Genomic DNA, 21,023 nt, shown 5'->3' on the forward strand with positions numbered 1-21,023 from the left:
GCAGCCATTGACGGTGGTGGATAAGTTTGTTGAAGAAGTTGCTTGAGATTGTGGAAAGATGATGAATTCTGTTTTATCCATATTCAGTTTTATAAATCTAACAGAGATGAAAGATGAAATCATGGACAGACATTGTGGGATTCTGTTTAGTAAGAAGGTTATGTCAGGTCCAGAGAGGTAGATCTGTGTGTCATCAGCATAGAGGTGATAGTAAAAGCTATGGGACTTTATGAGCTGTCTCAGGCCAAAGGTGTAGATGAGAAGAGCAGGGGTCCTAGAAATGAAACTTGGGGGAAACTGACAGATAAAGGGTGAGATGAGGAGGTGGTGAGTGAATAGGAGATGCTTACTGTCCAGTCTGTAAGGTACGAGGAGATCCAAGACAGGGCCAATTTTGGAAAGCCAAGATATGAGAGAAACAATAGTAAGAGGGAATGGTCCACTGTGTCGAAGGCGGATGACAGGTCCAGGAGGAGGAGGACAGAGTACTGTCGCTTGGATTTGGCAGTTAGTAGGTCATTGGTGACTTTAGTCAGATCAGATTCAGTGGAATAATGATGTCAAAAGCCAGATTTTAAACTGTTGAAGAGGGAGCAGAAGGAGAGATTGGAGGACAGTTCAAGATGAACATGCTGTTCAAGTTGTTTTGAGGCATAGGGGAGAAATGATACGGGGCCATAGCTAGACATAGAGAATGGGTCAAAAGAGGGCTTTTTGAGGATGGGTGTGATTGATGCATGGTTGGGATGAAGACTGTGGTAAGGTTTGGGATGAGGTGGGATGAGATTGGATCAAGTTCACAGGTGGTAAGATGTGATTTGGAGAGTAAAGAGGAAAGTTGATTTGTTGTGGTGGAGAAGTTTTTTTTTAGGAAGAGGGCTGAGTAGTTAAGAGGAGGTACTGTGGGGTTGTAGGCCATAGCTTTTCTGATGTTATCGATCTTCTGCTTGAAGAAGGAGATAAAGTCTTCAGCTGAGATGAAAGAAGAGGGAGGAGGCGCTGGGGGACAGAGGAGAGAATTGAAATTGTTGAATAGCTGTATAGGGCTGTGAGACAGGAAGGATATGACAGATGATTAGTATTTTTGTTTTGCTGCAGTGAGCATGGAATTGAAAGTAGTGAACAACTCTTCAAATGAGATGAATAGCTCATTGGAGTGGGATCAACCCTGGAAGCTCGCCTTAGGTCTTTAGCCAGGCTGGGGTGCCAGGGATGCCTGTTGATTGTGCGAGGTTTGGAGTGTCTGAGAGGGCAACCGATTTGAGAGCTGCAGCTGTTGTGGTGTTATATAAAGGGGTAGCAGCATCTGCATTGTGTAAGGAACTTTATGTCTGTAAGAGGGAGAAGGGAATCAGAGAGTGAGTGTAGGTCGAGGTGTTTGAGATTTCTTCAAGGGTGTGCATGTTTGTGGAGTGGAGATTTTGTACCTGGAGAGGAGAGACAAGAGAATGTAAGTAGATTGTGATCAGAAAGCAAGAGAGGTGAGTTACAGAGGCTGGATTGGGAACAGATGAGGTTGAAGATGAGGAATAAATGAACATTTACGAGAATCTACTAACCTTCAGGCCATTAACCCTTCCAATATTTCTAAACATTTTATGAGAGTACACAATGGGAATTTAAAGAATTTCAAGTTTTTTGTCCTAGAAAGGGTGAATAGCTCAGTTAGAAGAGGAGATTGCCGACTGGCTTTGCTGAACTATTTAGATCACTAGATACTTACCGTATGTTAAATACATATTAGGATTAGGATTATTTAGTCTAGAAAAAAGACGACTGAGGGGCGATCTAATAACCATGTATAAGTATATAAGGGGACAATACAAATATCTCGCTGGGGATCTGTTTATACCAAGGAAGGTGACGGGCACAAGGGGGCATTCTTTGCGTCTGGAGGAGAGAAGGTTTTTCCACCAACATAGAAGAAGATTCTTTACTGTTAGGGCAGTGAGAATCTGGAATTGCTTGCCTGAGGAGGTGGTGATGGCGAACTCAGTCGAGGGGTTCAAGAGAGGCCTAGATGTCTTCCTGGGGCAGAACAATATTGTATCATACAATTATTAGGTTCTGTAGAAGGACGTAGATCTGGGTATTTATTATGATGGAATATAGGCTGAACTGGATGGACAAATGTCTTTTTTCGGCCTTACTAACTATGTTACTATGTTACTATGTTACATAGTACTAAGAGGGTTTAAATAAAATAACTGATTTGATCTTACATTATTAATGAAATGAAAGTATGATATTATGATGCTTTTAATAAGATTTTGTTTTAAGATTTTTCCCCTTGTATTTGTGTAACATCCAACATGTGATTAATTAAGCTATTCATGTTGTGTGACAGGTGTGGCAACTCGAAAGAGTTCTGTATCATGTTGGAGGTTTATTCTCCCCTCATGTTATGATTAAGAATTATCCCTTCGAAATGCATCAACCTTAATTTTAGTCTCACCAGGACTTTTTCCTTGTATGATTTTTGCCATTATACTGGTGATGTCCAGACGTGTTTTGCGACATATGCTTTTAAAATGAAGAAATAAAAGTCTTATATTTTATTGAAGTGCTTGATTTTTGGACTGCTTCTCCACTAGAATTGGGATCCTGTGCACTCACAGATAAGTGAAACAGTCATTTTCTCTATTTTCCTATTTAAGCAGAAATAGCTTTTGATAGACTGCAATTAAATGTCCCATAAGGCTTCGAGGGTATCTAATCCCATTGGTTAAAATGCCTGTGCAGTGATGTATAGCCAGGGAGCCCTGGCTAATGTTGTCCCTTGTTTGTAGGGTTGAGCGAAACGGGTCGAACATTTTCAAAAGTCGCCGACTTTTGGCTAAGTCGGGGTTTCATGAAACCCGATCCGACCCCTGTGCGGGGTCGGCCATGCGGTACGCGACTTTCGCGCCAAAGTCGCGTTTCAATGACGCGAAAAGCGCCATTTCTCAGCCAATGAAGGTAAACGCAGAGTGTGGGCAGCGTGATGACATAGGTCCTGGTCCCCACCATCTTAGAGAAGGGCATTGCAGTGATTGGCTTGCTGTCTGCAACGTCACAGGGGCTATAAAGAGGCGTTCCCGCCGACCGCCATCTTACTGCTGCTGATCTGAGCTTAGGGAGAGGTTGCTGCCGCTTTGTCAGAAGCAGGGATAGCGTTAGGCAGGGTCCATTAACCACAAAACCGCTTGTGCTGCAGCGATTTGCACTGTCCAACACCACCCTCGGTGTGCAGGGACAGTGGAAGTTTTTTTTTTTTTTTTTTCCCCTCAGCGCTGTAGCTCATTGGGCTGCCCTAGAAGGCTCCCTGATAGCTGCATTGCTGTGTGTACGCCGCTGTGCAAACCAACTGCTTTTTTCAAAGCACAAATCCTCTTGTTCCTTCCTTTCTGCACAGCTATCTTTTTTGTTTGTCCACACTTTTTATTTCATTTGTGCATCAGTCCACTCCTTATTGCTGCCTGCCATACCTGGCTGAGATTACTGCAGGCAGGGAGATAGTAGCTGCCTGCCATACCTGGCTGAGATTACTGCAGGCAGGGAGATAGTAATTGTAGGACATTCCCTGTTTTTTTTTTTTTTTTTTTTTTTGGTGGGAGATTAAGATTGGCAATTTGGCATTTCTGCTAGAGTGCCATCCCTGTGTGTGCCATCTCTCTCACATAGTGGGCCATAGAAAGCCTTTTCATTTTTCTGTATTTTTTTTTGTGGGGTGTATAAATTCTCCCTGATAAAAATACAGTGGGAGATTAATATTGGCCTTTGGGCTTGTGTGCCAGTCCTGAGTGTGCCATCTCTCTCACAAATAGTGGGCCATAGAAAGCCTATTTTATTTTTTTTTGGGTTTTATAAATTCTCCCTGAAAAAAAGGGAGATTAATATTGGCCTCTGGGCTTCTGTGCCAGTCCTGAGCGTGCCATCTGTGCCAGTCCTGAGCGTCCCATCTCTCTCACAAATAGTGGGCCATAGAAAGCCTATTTAATTTTTTTTTTGGTTTTATAAATTTTCCCTGAAAAAAGGGAGATTAATATTGGCCTCTGGGCTTGTGTGCCAGTTGTGAGCGTGCCATCTGTGCCAGTCCTGAGCGTGCCATCTCTCTCACAAATAGTGGGCCATAGAAAGCCTATTTAATTTTTTTTTTGGTTTTATAAATTTTCCCTGAAAAAAGGGAGATTAATATTGGCCTCTGGGCTTGTGTGCCAGTTGTGAGCGTGCCATCTGTGCCAGTCCTGAGCGTGCCATCTCTCTCACAAATAGTGGGCCATAGAAAGCCTATTTAAATATTTTTTTGGTTTTATAAATTCTCCCAGAAAAAAAGGGAGATTAATATTGGCCTCTGGGCTTCTGTGCCAGTCCTGAGCGTGCCATCTGTGCCAGTCCTGAGCGTCCCATCTCTCTCACAAATAGTGGGCCATAGAAAGCCTATTTAATTTTTTTTTTGGTTTTATAAATTTTCCCTGAAAAAAGGGAGATTAATATTGGCCTCTGGGCTTGTGTGCCAGTTGTGAGCGTGCCATCTGTGCCAGTCCTGAGCGTGCCATCTCTCTCACAAATAGTGGGCCATAGAAAGCCTATTTAAATTTTTTTTTGGTTTTATAAATTTTCCCTGAAAAAAGGGAGATTAATATTGGCCTCTGGGCTTGTGTGCCAGTTGTGAGCGTGCCATCTGTGCCAGTCCTGAGCGTGCCATCTCTCTCACAAATAGTGGGCCATAGAAAGCCTATTTAAATATTTTTTTGGTTTTATAAATTCTCCCAGAAAAAAAGGGAGATTAATATTGGCCTCTGGGCTTCTGTGCCAGTCCTGAGCGTGCCATCTGTGCCAGTCCTGAGCGTCCCATCTCTCTCACAAATAGTGGGCCATAGAAAGCCTATTTAATTTTTTTTTTGGTTTTATAAATTTTCCCTGAAAAAAGGGAGATTAATATTGGCCTCTGGGCTTGTGTGCCAGTTGTGAGCGTGCCATCTGTGCCAGTCCTGAGCGTGCCATCTCTCTCACAAATAGTGGGCCATAGAAAGCCTATTTAATTTTTTTTTTGGTTTTATAAATTTTCCCTGAAAAAAGGGAGATTAATATTGGCCTCTGGGCTTGTGTGCCAGTTGTGAGCGTGCCATCTGTGCCAGTCCTGAGCGTGCCATCTCTCTCACAAATAGTGGGCCATAGAAAGCCTATTTAAATATTTTTTTGGTTTTATAAATTCTCCCAGAAAAAAAGGGAGATTAATATTGGCCTCTGGGCTTCTGTGCCAGTCCTGAGTGTGCCATCTGTGCCAGTCCTGAGCGTCCCATCTCTCTCACAAATAGTGGGCCATAGAAAGCCTATTTTTTTTTTGGGGGGGTTTTAGAAATTCTCCCTGGAAAAAAAAAGGGAGATTAATATTGCCCTTTGGGCTTGTGTTCCAGTACTAAGCGTTCCATCTCTCTCTCTCTCTCTTAGTCAGTGGGCCATAGAACGCCTATTTTTGGTTTTATTTGTTTTCTAAATTCTCCCTGAAAAAATCATTTTATTTTATTTGGTTTCTAAATTCTTCCTGATAAAATCATATTTTTTTTATTATTTTTTTTTCTAAAGTCTCCCTGAAAAAAAAAAAAAAAAAAAAAAAACAGTGGGAGATTAATATTGGCCTTTCTGCTTGTGTGCCAGTCTTGACTCCTGGGTGTGCCATCTCTCTCTCTCTCTCTCTCTCTCTCTCTCTCTCTCTCCAATTGTGGTCCATAGAAAGCCTATATTTTTTTTCCTTGATTTGGGTTCCAAAATCTACCAGAGAAAATAACTCCATCAATCATTGGTAGAAAAATATTGGCCTCTGGGCTTGTGTGCCACTCCTGATTCCTGTGTGCGTCATCTCTCAGTCAGTGGGCCATAGAACGCCTATTTTTGGTTTTATTTGTTTTCTAAATTCTCCCTGAAAAAATCATTTTATTTTATTTGGTTTCTAAATTCTTCCTGATAAAATCATATTTTTTTTATTTTTTTTTTTTCTAAAGTCTCCCTGAAAAAAAAAAAAAAAAAAAAAAAACAGTGGGAGATTAATATTGGCCTTTCTGCTTGTGTGCCAGTCTTGACTCCTGGGTGTGCCATCTCTCTCTCTCTCTCTCTCTCTCTCTCTCCATATGTGGTCCATAGAAAGCCTATATTTTTTTTCCTTGATTTGGGTTCCAAAATCTACCAGAGAAAATAACTCCATCAATCATTGGTAGAAAAATATTGGCCTCTGGGCTTGTGTGCCACTCCTGATTCCTGTGTGCGTCATCTCTCACTCAGTGGCCCATAGAAAGCATATAGTTTGTTACATTTGTTTTCTAAATTCTCCCTGCAAAAATCAATTTTTTTTTTTTGGGGGGGTTTCTAAAGTGTTCCTGAAAAAAATAAAAATAAAAAACAAATAATAGTGTGACATTAATATTAACATTTGTGCTTCAGTGACAGTCCTGCGTGTGGGGCATCTCTCTAATTTGCAGCCACCAAAAAAAGAGTGTGTAACATTGTGCCTGATTTTCGCGGTGGTCTCACCAACCTGTAAAGGGGTAGCTAAATCATACTGAAGTTATAGCTCACCGTGTAAGTTGTGTGACTGCAACAAATAACGTTAGTTTGGTTACATTTTTAAAACAATGAGGAAGTCTAGTGGAAGAGGTCGTGGCCGGGGGCGTTCATTGTCAGCTGGTAATGAGGGTAGTGGTAGTGGTGGAGCATCAGGTGGTCGTGGGGAAAAAAATATTGCACCTAAGTCTGGAGCTGTGGAGCCAGGTTCGTCGTCCGGCTACACAAGGCCTCGAACGCTCCCTTTTCTGGGATTAGGAAAACCGCTTTTAAAGCCGGAGCAGCAAGAGCAAGTTTTGGCTTATCTTGCTGACTCAGCCTCTAGCTCTTTTGCCTCCTCTCGTGAAACTGGTAAAAGTAAAAGCAGCGCGTCGTTAGTGGATGTTCACGGTCAGGGACAAGTCACTTCCTTGTCCTCTTCAGCAAAAACAACAACAGAGAAGAATGCAGCAGGCGACACAACGGGTTACTCCATGGAGCTCTTTACACATACCGTCCCTGGCTTAGAAAGTGAAGCAGTTAACAGTCCATGCCCATTACAAATTGAATCTGACATGGAGTGCACTGACGCACAGCCACAGCCAGACTACTATGCTGGTCCTTTGACTCAGACCACAACATTGCCCTCGCAGGGTGCTGATCAAGAATCAGACCCTGATGAGACTATGTTGCCCCATCACGAACGCTATACCACCGAACGACACGGTGACACAGACGAAGTTGCGCAGGAGGTACAAGAAGAGTTATTAGATGACCCAGTTCTTGACCCCGATTGGCAGCCATTGGGGGAACAGGGTGCAGGCGGCAGCAGTTCTGAAGCAGAGGAGGAGGAGGGGCCGCAGCAGGCATCAACATCGCCACAGGTTCCATCTGCCGGGCCCGTATCTTGCCCAAAACGCGTGGCAAAGCCAAAACCTGGTGGAGGACAGCGTGGCCATCCGGTTAAAGCTCAGTCTGCAATGCCTGAAAAGGTATCCGATGCTAGAAAGAGTGCAGTCTGGCATTTTTTTAAACAACATCCAATTGATCAGCGCAAAGTCATCTGTCAAAAATGTTCTACTTCCTTAAGCAGAGGTCAGAATCTGAAAAGTCTCAATACTAGTTGCATGCATAGACATTTAACCACCATGCATTTGAAAGCTTGGACTAACTACCAAACGTCCCTTAAGGTTGTTGCACCCTCGGCCAATGAAGCTAGTCATCAACGCAACATCCCTTCCGGCAGTGTAGGACCACCATTTAGCGCACCACCTGCTGTATCTGTGCAGGTATCTTTGCCAGGCCAAAGCAGTCAGGGTCAGGGAATCACCAGTTTCGTAGTAGGAAACACTGCATCTAGGGCACCGGCGGCAACAATACCATCTCCCACCGTCTCTCAGTCTGCCATGTCCACCGGCACCCCCGCTAGTTCCACGATCTCCATCTCTCCAGTCCAGCTCACCCTACATGAGACTATGGTTAGAAAAAGGAAGTACTTAGCCTCGCATCCGCGTACACAGGGTTTGAACGCCCACATAGCTAGACTAATCTCGTTAGAGATGATGCCCTACCGGTTAGTTGAAAGCGAAGCTTTCAAAGACCTGATGGACTACGCTGTACCACGCTACGAGCTACCCAGTCGACACTTTTTTTCCAGAAAAGCCATCCCAGCCCTCCACCATCATGTTAAAGAGCGCATCGTCCATGCACTCAGGCAATCTGTGAGCACAAAGGTGCACCTGACAACAGATGCATGGACCAGTAGGCATGGCCAGGGACGTTACGTGTCCATCACGGCACACTGGGTAAATGTGGTGGATTCAGGGTCCACAGGGGACAGCAAGTTTGGGACAGTTCTGCCTAGCCCACGGTCTAGTAAACAGTTGTCTGTAGCCGTTCGCACCCCCTCCTCCTCCTCCTCCTCCTCGTCCTCCTGCAGAAGCAAGAGCTCGTCCACAGACCGCAGTCGCACAAACACTCCATCCGCACCTGCCACTGTTGCACACCAGGTCTCCCATTATGGGGCAGCTACTGGCATACGTCAGCAGGCTGTATTGGCTATGAAGTGTTTGGGCGACAATAGACACACCGCGGAAGTTCTGTCCGAGTTCTTGCAGCAAGAAACGCAGTCGTGGCTGGGCACTGTAGATCTTGAGGCAGGCAAGGTAGTGAGTGATAACGGAAGGAATTTCATGGCTGCCATCTCCCTTTCCCAACTGAAACACATTCCTTGCCTGGCTCACACCTTAAACCTGGTGGTGCAGTGCTTCCTGAAAAGTTATCCGGGGTTATCCGACCTGCTCCTCAAAGTGCGTGGACTTTGCGCACATATCCGCCGTTCGCCTGTACACTCCAGCCGTATGCAGACCTATCAGCGTTCTTTGAACCTTCCCCAGCATCGCCTAATCATAGACGTTGCAACAAGGTGGAACTCAACACTGCACATGCTTCAGAGACTGTGCGAACAGAGGCGGGCTGTTATGTTTTTGTGGGAGGATACACATACACGGGCAGGCAGTAAGATGGCAGACATGGAGTTGTCAGGTGTGCAGTGGTCGAAGATTCAAGACATGTGTCAAGTCCTTCAGTGTTTTGAGGAATGCACACGGCTGGTTAGTGCAGACAACGCCATAATAAGCATGAGCATCCCCCTAATGCGTCTGCTGATGCAAAGTTTGACGCACATAAAGGATCAGGCGTCTGCACCAGAGGAAGAGGAAAGCCTTGATGACAGTCAGCGATTGTCTGGTCAGGGCAGTGTACATGACGAGGTACCGGGCGAAGAGGAGGTGGAGGATGAGGAGGATGATGGGGATGAGTATATTTTTAATGAGGAAGCTTTCCCGGGGGCACGGGAAATTGGTGGCGTGGCAAGGCCGGGTTCTGGTTTTTTGAGGGACACAAGTGACGTAGATTTGCCTGCAACTGCCCCTCAACCAAGCACAACCGCAGATTTGACAATGGGAACTTTGGCCCACATGGCGGATTATGCCTTGCGTATCCTCAAAAGGGACACACGCATTACAAAAATGATGAACGATGACGATTACTGGTTGGCCTGCCTCCTTGATCCTCGCTATAAAGGCAAATTGCAAAATATTATGCCACATGAGAACTTGGAACTAATATTAGCAACAAAACAATCAACTCTTGTTGACCGTTTGCTTCTGGCATTCCCTGCACACAGCGCCCGTGATCGTTCTCACACGAGCTCCAGGGGCCAGCAGACCAGAGGTGTTAGAGGGGCAGAAATCAGAAGTGGCGTTGGCCAGAGGGGTTTTCTGACCAGGTTGTGGAGTGATTTTTCTATGACCGCAGACAGGACAGGTACTGCAGCATCAATTCAAAGTGACAGGAGACAACATTTGTCCAGTATGGTTACAAACTATTTTTCATCCCTTATCGACGTTCTCCCTCAACCGTCATTCCCATTTGATTACTGGGCATCCAAATTAGACACCTGGCCAGAATTGGCAGAATATGCATTGCAGGAGCTTGCTTGCCCGGCAGCTAGTGTCCTATCAGAAAGAGTATTCAGTGCTGCAGGTTCAATACTAACAGAAAAAAGGACTCGTCTGGCTACCCAAAATGTAGATGATCTAACCTTCATTAAAATGAACCACAACTGGATTTCAAAATCTTTTGCCCCACCCTGCCCGGCTGACACCTAGCTTTCCTATGAAAAGGTCTTGCCTGTGGACTATTCTGAATGACTTTTCCAATCTCGTAATTTTCTTCACCTGATTGTCCAGCATACGACATGTTTCCACCTCACGAAATGGCCAAACTCCCCACACGGGGTCGTGCTATCGCCACTTTGCGCTTGGACCCTTGAGAGTGCTGTTTGTCTGAAGAGGTGGGTGTGGCCGCTTTTGGTCGACGGCACTGCCACTGGGTCCCTCATAGTACAATAAAGTGTCTCTGGCGGTGGTGGTGCGCACCCAACGTCAGACTCACCGTTGTAATATGAGGGGCCCTGTGCCTGTACCGCCGGCCACAAGCCAGTTCCCCCCCCCCCAGCTCAAACAGTGCTCTACCACTAGCAAAATTATCTCTCACAGCTTCACCAATGTGTAGTCTAGGCGCTGACATCCTTCAATGCCTGGCACTGACAATACCATTGTTTTGACATTTTTGTTATGTTAGGCCTTCGAAGCCTGTCTGCGGTCACTCCTTCCACTAGACTTCCACTGACCATACACTGCTGCCCATGTACCCCTGGAACCAATTTAAAGTGCCTACAGCCAGCCCAATTTTGTTATGTTAGGCCTTCGAAGACTGTCTGCCGTCACTCCTTCCACTAGACTTCCACTGACCATACACTGCTGCCCATGTACCCCTGGAACCAATTTAAAGTGCCTACAGCCAGCCCAATTTTGTTATGTTAGGCCTTGGAAGCCTGTCTGCGGTCACTCCTTCCACTAAACTTCCACTGACCAGACCACTGCTGCCCATGTACCCCTGGAACCAATTTAAAGTGCCTACAGCCAGCCCAATTTTGTTATGTTAGGCCTTGGAAGCCTGTCTGCGGTCACTCCTTCCACTAGACTTCCACTGACCAGACCACTGCTGCCCGTGTACCCCTGGAACCAATTTAAAATTGCCTACAGCCATGTGTTAATATTTTAGGCCTTCGATGCCTGTCTGTGGTCACTCCTTCCACTAGGCCTCCACTGACCACACCACTGCTGCCCGTGTACCCCTGGAACCAATTTAAAATTGCCTACAGCCATGTGTGATTATTTTAGGCCTTCGATGCCTGTCTGCGGTCACTCCTTCCACTAGGCCTCCACTGACCACACCACTGCTGCCCGTGTAACCCTGGAACCAATTTAAAATTGCCTACAGCCATGTGTTATTATTTTAGGCCTTCGATGCCTGTCTGCGGTCACTCCTTCCACTAGGCCTCCACTGACCACACCACTGCTGCCCGTGTACCCCTGGAACCAATTTAAAATTGCCTACAGCCAGCCCAATTTTTTTATTTTAGGCCTTCGATGCCTGTCTGCGGTCCATTCTTTCAACTACTACTACACTGACCAGGGCACTGCTGCCCAAGTACCCCTGGAACCAATTTAAAATTGCCTACAGCCATGTGTTAATATTTTAGGCCTTCGATGCCTGTCTGTGGTCACTCCTTCCACTAGGCCTCCACTGACCACACCACTGCTGCCCGTGTACCCCTGGAACCAATTTAAAATTGCCTACAGCCATGTGTGATTATTTTAGGCCTTCGATGCCTGTCTGCGGTCACTCCTTCCACTAGGCCTCCACTGACCACACCACTGCTGCCCGTGTAACCCTGGAACCAATTTAAAATTGCCTACAGCCAGCCCAATTTTTTTATTTTAGGCCTTCGATGCCTGTCTGCGGTCCATTCTTTCAACTACTACTACACTGACCAGGGCACTGCTGCCCAAGTACCCCTGGAACCAATTTAAAATTGCCTACAGCCATGTGTTAATATTTTAGGCCTTCGATGCCTGTCTGTGGTCACTCCTTCCACTAGGCCTCCACTGACCACACCACTGCTGCCCGTGTACCCCTGGAACCAATTTAAAATTGCCTACAGCCATGTGTGATTATTTTAGGCCTTCGATGCCTGTCTGCGGTCCCTCCTTCCACTAGGCCTCCACTGACCTGTCTACTGCGGCCCGTGTACCCCTTGAACCAACCTAATAAAATATTTAAAAAATTAATTTGATTATAAAAAATAAGATCGTGTTGAGATCTCAAATGCAGACATTTTAACAATCAAAACAAACACACAACAAATATCTGGAACTGTACTACAAAGGTCCAACAGCTACAATTTCTTTCTCCTGCAAGAAGTTAACTGAAAGTTTTTTGGAGTTGTTAACACAGATATGGCATCCACCGAGTGTTGTCCTGTCGGGTCTCCTTTAAATTATTTCCAATAAGATGTTAAACTATTAATTTAATAAAATCAATAATTAAAAAAATAATTGAGTAAGTCAAAAGCACATTGCAAATAAACATTAATTACAAATCAAGAAGCATGGCGCGTCCGAGGGTGAGTAGATACCGAATAAGAATATAATCACCCTCGGGCGCGCAATGCTTATTTACAACAGCCTTCCTTCCTAAGAATCAGCCCTTCCGTGGTGTAGAGAGAGGTTGTTGTTACACTCCAAGGTGTTCCCCAGGTTGCCTTTCCTGAGCTTCGATCTTCCGGCTCTCGTTTAGTAGCTGTTGGAAACTACGCTGCATTAGGCCTACTAATTGTGTATGGGTGAAACAGTGGCGCATCTGCGGTCCCTCCTTCCACTAGGCCTCCACTGACCTGTCTACTGCGGCCCGTGTACCCCTTGAACCAACCTAATAAAATATTTAAAAAATTAATTTGATTATAAAAAATAAGATCGTGTTGAGATCTCAAATGCAGACATTTTAACAATCAAAACAAACACACAACAAATATCTGGAACTGTACTACAAAGGTCCAACAGCTACAATTTCTTTCTCCTGCAAGAAGTTAACTGAAAGTTTTTTGGAGTTGTTAACACAGATATGGCATCCACCGAGTGTTGTCCTGTCGCGTCTCCTTTAAATTATTTCCAATAAGATGTTAAACTATTAATTTAATAAAATCAATAATTAAAAAAATAATTGAGTAAGTCAAAAGCACATTGCAAATAAACATTAATTACAAATCAAGAAGCATGGCGCGTCCGAGGGTGAGTAGATACCGAATAAGAATATAATCACCCTCGGACGCGCAATGCTTATTTACAACAGCCTTCCTTCCTAAGAATCAGCCCTTCCGTGGTGTAGAGAGAGGTTGTTGTTACACTCCAAGGTGTTCCCCAGGTTGCCTTTCCTGAGCTTCGATCTTCCGGCTCTCGTTTAGTAGCTGTTGGAAACTACGCTGCATTAGGCCTACTAATTGTGTATGGGTGAAACAGTGGCGCATCTGCGGTCCCTCCTTCCACTAGGCCTCCACTGACCTGTCTACTGCGGCCCGTGTACCCCTTGAACCAACCTAATAAAATATTTAAAAAATTAATTTGATTATAAAAAATAAGATCGTGTTGAGATCTCAAATGCAGACATTTTAACAATCAAAACAAACACACAACAAATATCTGGAACTGTACTACAAAGGTCCAACAGCTACAATTTCTTTCTCCTGCAAGAAGTTAACTGAAAGTTTTTTGGAGTTGTTAACACAGATATGGCATCCACCGAGTGTTGTCCTGTCGCGTCTCCTTTAAATTATTTCCAATAAGATGTTAAACTATTAATTTAATAAAATCAATAATTAAAAAAATAATTGAGTAAGTCAAAAGCACATTGCAAATAAACATTAATTACAAATCAAGAAGCATGGCGCGTCTGAGGGTGAGTAGATACCGAATAAGAATATAATCACCCTCGGACGCGCAATGCTTATTTACAACAGCCTTCCTTCCTAAGAATCAGCCCTTCCGTGGTGTAGAGAGAGGTTGTTGTTACACTCCAAGGTGTTCCCCAGGTTGCCTTTCCTGAGCTTCGATCTTCCGGCTCTCGTTTAGTAGCTGTTGGAAACTACGCTGCATTAGGCCTACTAATTGTGTATGGGTGAAACAGTGGCGCATCTGCGGTCCCTCCTTCCACTAGGCCTCCACTGACCTGTCTACTGCGGCCCGTGTACCCCTTGAACCAACCTAATAAAATATTTAAAAAATTAATTTGATTATAAAAAATAAGATCGTGTTGAGATCTCAAATGCAGACATTTTAACAATCAAAACAAACACACAACAAATATCTGGAACTGTACTACAAAGGTCCAACAGCTACAATTTCTTTCTCCTGCAAGAAGTTAACTGAAAGTTTTTTGGAGTTGTTAACACAGATATGGCATCCACCGAGTGTTGTCCTGTCGCGTCTCCTTTAAATTATTTCCAATAAGATGTTAAACTATTAATTTAATAAAATCAATAATTAAAAAAATAATTGAGTAAGTCAAAAGCACATTGCAAATAAACATTAATTACAAATCAAGAAGCATGGCGCGTCCGAGGGTGAGTAGATACCGAATAAGAATATAATCACCCTCGGACGCGCAATGCTTATTTACAACAGCCTTCCTTCCTAAGAATCAGCCCTTCCGTGGTGTAGAGAGAGGTTGTTGTTACACTCCAAGGTGTTCCCCAGGTTGCCTTTCCTGAGCTTCGATCTTCCGGCTCTCGTTTAGTAGCTGTTGGAAACTACGCTGCATTAGGCCTACTAATTGTGTATGGGTGAAACAGTGGCGCATCTGCGGTCCCTCCTTCCACTAGGCCTCCACTGACCTGTCTACTGCGGCCCGTGTACCCCTTGAACCAACCTAATAAAATATTTAAAAAATTAATTTGATTATAAAAAATAAGATCGTGTTGAGATCTCAAATGCAGACATTTTAACAATCAAAACAAACACACAACAAATATCTGGAACTGTACTACAAAGGTCCAACAGCTACAATTTCTTTCTCCTGCAAGAAGTTAACTGAAAGTTTTTTGGAGTTGTTAACACAGATATGGCATCCACCGAGTGTTGTCCTGTCGCGTCTCCTTTAAATTATTTCCAATAAGATGTTAAACTATTAATTTAATAAAATCAATAATTAAAAAAATAATTGAGTAAGTCAAAAGCACATTGCAAATAAACATTAATTACAAATCAAGAAGCATGGCGCGTCCGAGGGTGAGTAGATACCGAATAAGAATATAATCACCCTCGGACGCGCAATGCTTATTTACAACAGCCTTCCTTCCTAAGAATCAGCCCTTCCGTGGTGTAGAGAGAGGTTGTTGTTACACTCCAAGGTGTTCCCCAGGTTGCCTTTCCTGAGCTTCGATCTTCATGCTCTCGTTTAGTAGGTGTCGGAAAGTAGGCTGCATTAGGCCTAAAAAATGGGGAATGGGGTGGAGAGAGATGGTGTGTTACACTCCAAGGTGTTCTCCAGGTTTCCTCGCCATTGCTTCGATCTTCCGACTCTCGTTTAGTAGTTGTAGAAAACTACACTGCATTAGGCCTACAAAATGGGTATCGGGTGGAGAGAGATGGTGTGTTACACTCCAAGGTGTTCCCCAGGTTGCCTTTCCTGAGCTTCTATCTTCAGGCTCTCATTAAATTGTGGTTAAATGGAACAACTGCATTTGGCGTACTAGTTGGTTTGGGGCCTACTATCGGTGTCTGCCACTCCTTGCTGTTCTCCTGGTTTCCTGTCCTGAAATTCCATTTTCAGCCTCTCGTTAAGTAGTTGTTAATGTTAGACTGCATTTGGCCTACTAGTTGGGTTGGGGCCTACTATCGGTGTCTGCCACTCCTTGCTGTTCTCCTCCACTGAACAAAGCTGTGCCGCCTGTTTACTACGGTTGCCAATTTTGAACTGCATTTCGACTACTTACTGATTTGGCCCTACTCTCTGTGTCAGCCTCTCATTCCAGTTGTCCTCCACTGCAATGCCCCCTGGTTATTCCTGTGTTACCAATTTTGAACTGCATTTAGCCCACTTTATTCTTTGGGCCTATATCTGTGTTTCCACTTCATCGTGCCCATTGCCCAGCCAGTGATAGATGAGTCTGCTGGTACATTGACCCATAACGCAACATTCCCCGTGCACGCTACACAACAACATTGTGACCCTGCTGAAAGTCAGGTTGCTCTTCCCGCATACCATACCACCTTACACGGGGACAAAGAGGAAGGTGCAGATGAAAGTGCAGGTTCCTTCATCAGGTGGGGGGAGGAATACTAGTTGGCGACGTCACTGGCACAGGGCCTCTCATAGTACGCAAAAGTGTTGCTGCCGGTGGGAGGCGCCCCCGCCGTGCAAACACACCGCTGTACTTTGAGGGGCCCTGTGCCAGTGCCAATGCCAACGAGTGGGCCCCCCCTGCTTGCTCAGGATCACAGCACTTGCAAAGTTGAAATACTTACCTCTCCCTGCTCCACTGCCGTGACGTGGTCCAGATTTACTGGGCCCACTAATTACTTGAACCAGCCCTACCCCCCACAACTTTAGCCAAATGACCCCCAATTTCAAATGCCTTCCAATTATTTTAAGGTAAATTACGCTTGACAAGCTTCATTAAGAAGAATGGATGGTTTTGACATTAAAATGGGCACTCTAGGTGTTTTCCTGGCCCCCACTCACTGCCGACTATGCTGCCCCATTGACTTGCATTGGGTTTCGTGTTTCGGTCGATCCCGACTTTACGTCATAATCGGCCGATTTCACTCGACCCGACTTTGGACATAGTCGGGTTTCGCAAAACCCGGCTCGACTCTAAAAAGGTCAAGGTCGCTCAACTCTACTTGTTTGTAATAAAGACATTAAGTGACATGGAAGGTCTGGAATGTGACTTCACAATCTGCAAGTAGGATACCTGATGATGAGTCCAACATCCGTACGCATTTTTTACCCACTGTTTTCATCGACAGGGGATGACGAGGTATGTTGCATGCTTTTATTATTACTATCTATATACAATTTAATTTATATTTTTTCTAGCCTGCACCCAATAACAAAATAGCTAGTATTTGTAGTATATTTTCAGAAACATACTCTGTTGGACTTCTGGTGATCATTACTAGAGTTGAGCGACTTTTACTTTTTAGGATCGAGTCGGGTTTCGCCAATCCCGACTTTGTCAATAATCGGGTTGGGTGAAATCGGACGATTATTGCAAAAAGTCGGGGGCCGACCGAAACACGAAACCCAATGCAAGTCAATGGAGGAATCAAAGTCGGCAGTGAGTGGAGGACAGGAAAACACCTACAGTGTCCATTTTAATGCCAAAAACATCAATTCTTATTTCTTAAGCTTGTCAATCTTAATTTGCTCTATAATAGTAGTTAGGCATTGAAAACAGGGGATCATTTGGCTAAAATTGTGGGGGGGTTGGGCTGGCTCAAGATTTTCGTGGGCCCAGGAAACGCGGAATACGTCACGGCAGTGGAGCAGGGAGAGGTAAGTATTTCAACTTTGCAAGTGCTGTGATCCTGAGCAAGCATGGAGGGGCCCACTCGTTGGCACTTGGCACTGGCACAGGGCCCCTCATAGTACGGCAGTGTGTTTGACGGCGGGTGGCACCTCCCACTGCCAGAGACACTTTCGCGTATTATGAGGGGCCCTGTGCCAGTGACGTCGCCAACAAGTATGCCCCCCACCTGATGAAGGAACCTGCACTTTTATCTGCACCTTCCTCTTTGTCCCCGTGTAATGTGGTATAGTATGCGGGAAGGGGAACCTGATTTTCAGCAGGGTCAGATTCAGGCTGTGTAGAGTGCAAGGGGAATGTAGTGGTCAGGGTCAATGTACCAGCAGACTCATCTAGCAGTGGCTGGGCAATGGGCAGGATGAGGAGGAAACACAGATATAGGCCCAAATAATAAAGTAGGCTAAATGCAGTTCAAAATTGGTAACAGGACTAAACAGGCGGCCTAGCTTTGTTCAGCAGAGGACAACTGTAATGAGTGGCGCAGACACAGTTAGTAGGCCCAAAATAAAAAAGTAGGCTAAAAGCAGTTCAAAATTGGTAACAGGACTAAACAGGCGGCATTGCTTTGTTCAATGGAGGACAACTGTAATGAGTGGCGCAGACACAGTTAGTAGGCCCAAATACAAAAGTAGGCTAAAAGCAGTTCAAAATTGGTAACAGGACTAAAAAGGCGGCATAGCTAGGTACTGGGGTGGGCTCCTCTGCTGAATAGCAGACAGTGGTAGAAGGCGCAAAGTATTAACTGGTCTAAATGGAGGCCAGGGCCCATGTATATTTTAACTATCATCTATCATTTCAACAAATTTGTATTGGCAGTGCCATTGAAGGATTTAACAGCACATATTACACAGCGGTGGAGCAGGGAGAGGAAAGTATTGCAAGTGGTAGAGCACTGTTCGAGCTGGGGGGAACACTCTCTCATGGGCGGCGGTACTGACACAGGGCCCCTCATATTACGACAGTGTGTCTGACGTTGGTTGTGCACCACCACCGTCGGAGACACTTCATTGTACTATGAGGGACCCTGTGCCAGTGCCGTCGCCCAAGAGTGGGTGCACCCACCTGTCCAGGCAAACGGCACTCGCACGGTGCTTGTGCCAGGTGGTGACCACGGCCCTGTGGGGGAGTCAGCCCATTTAGGAAGGTATAAAAATGGCCTATGTTGGACATTCAGCAGCTGTAAATGGCAGAATTGGAGAAGTCAGTAACAGGAGGACAAAAGCAAGACATTTTTCAGGCAAGCTACGTGTCAGCAGGAGAAGGTGGGGCAAAATAATTTGAAATCCATGAGTGGTTCATTTTAATGAAGGTTAGATCATCAACATTCTGGGTTTGCCTTTTTTTGGTCAGTATTGAACCAGCAGCACTGAAGACTCTTTCTGTTAGCACACTAGAAGCAGGGCAAGCGAGCTCCTGTAATGCATATTCTGCCAATTTAGGCCAGGTGTCTATTTTAGATGCCCAGTAAATAAAGGGGAATGACCTGTGAGGGAGAACATCGATAAGGGAGGAAAAGTAGTTTGTAACCATACTGGACAAATGCTGTCTCCTGTCACTTTGAATCGATGCAGTGGCAGAAAGTGGCTGGAAGATATATGAAAAAATACAAGGACTGTAGTACAATTTCAATCTCCTTACAATGATCTCAGGAAAAGTATGGCAGCAATAAAAAGGACTGCTGCACACAAAAGTGTGGACAAATAAACAAGATAACTGTGCAGAAAGGAGCAACAGGATTTTTTCTTTTAAAAAAGCAGTTGGTTTGCACAGCGGCGTGCAAACAACAATGCAGCTATCAGGGAGCCTTATAAGGCAGCCTAATAGGCTACTGAGCTGATGCACAAAAATATAGCCTCCACTGTCCCTGCAAACAAATGGTGGTGTTGGACAGTGGAAATCGCTACAGCACAAGCAGTTTCGGGGCTTAATCTTCCCTCCCTAACTGTATCCCTTCTTCTGATGAAGCTGCGGCAACCTCTCCCTATGCTACGATCGGCAGAAGTAAGATGGCGGTCGGCGTGCACGACCCTTTATAGCCCCTGGGATGCCACAGAAAGCAAGCCAATTACTGTCATGCCCTTCTCTAAGATGGTGGGGACCGAGACCTATGTCATCACGCTGCCCACACTCTGCGTCTTCCTTTATTGGCTGAAAAATGGCACTGAAATCGTCATACGAAACGCGACTTTGGCGCGAAGATCGCCGACCTCATGGCCGATCCCACACTAGGATCAGGTCGGGTTTCATGAAACCCGACTTTGCGGAAAGTCGGCGATTTTTTAATTTGTCCGATCCGTTTCGCTCAACCCTAATCATTACCAGTTGTACAATACTATATTTTTGTTATAATGTTTCTAATTTATTATTGCTGCTATCTTCACAGTGTCTCACAGCATGTATTTCAGCTATATACACATTTTTATTTTTATAATTAATGCAGCACAGATTTATTCAATAAATTTAGCTGACCCGTGCTGCTGGCATTCTGTTTGAGTTGCATTTATGTGCTCATTACCTATAGCGCATAATTAACTAGCAGGTGGTTGTAAATGTGTTCTCTGTTGTTTGTGTCGTAATAGTATATTTATTCAACCAATATAATTTTATGCATACAAACAGGTATTTGCTGCCATATCCTATTTATATGTGAACAGGGGTAGATTTTTTATATATTATTTTTCAAAATTAATCAGGCATGGATCAGTGCACACTTTCATGCACTGTCAGTTAATGTCAATGATTAAATCATCCATAACATCTGCCTACCTGCCTGACTGCTCATTGATTTTTGTATACACCATTTTGATACTGCCAGTGCTTATGGACAACATTCTGCATCTACTCCATGTTCATCATGTCATCTGTACTGTAGTACTGCTGCTGCTTGGGCTGCTGTTGCTGGCCTAAACTGCCAAGCATCTCATGGCTTGCCCCATACTAACTCTATACTGTGCTGCTTCTTCAGCTGCCATGCCAATCACACATCTAATGGCTGCCCACTGTGTTATATAATGCTAGGCAGTACTACTGATTAGTGTTGGCTAAACCGTGGATGTTCAGGTCCGAACATCTTCCTGAGGCCGCGCGTGCGCAGATGGAGTCTCCTGCTTCCCGGGTCTTCAGGAAAATGGCCGCGGGATGCCGCGCGTGCGCAGATGGACATTGCGGCGGCCATTTTCCTGAAGCCAAGTTCGAATCTCAGGAAGATGGCCGCGCCCACCGAGAAACCACTGAATAGCGGCGAGCGCGCTCTTTTTCTACAGTTGCGCAGTGCATTCGGCACTTGCGCATGCGAGAAGCACTACGCCATCAACGGGAACATAAGCAAGATGTGGGGGAAGAAACAGCGCTGTGACCACGCCCATCCGACCTGACCAGCCTGATTGACAGGCGAAAAAGGCCACTTTTGTAAGGTATTTCGGCAGCATAGGTAGGGAATCGGGGGACAAAAAATAGCCTATTGTAATGCACAGCTCAGGCCCTATTTAACGGTATTTTTATCTCCTACTGA

This window comes from Ranitomeya imitator, chromosome 1, assembly GCF_032444005.1.
Source record: "Ranitomeya imitator isolate aRanImi1 chromosome 1, aRanImi1.pri, whole genome shotgun sequence".
Classification (NCBI taxonomy): domain Eukaryota; kingdom Metazoa; phylum Chordata; class Amphibia; order Anura; family Dendrobatidae; genus Ranitomeya; species Ranitomeya imitator.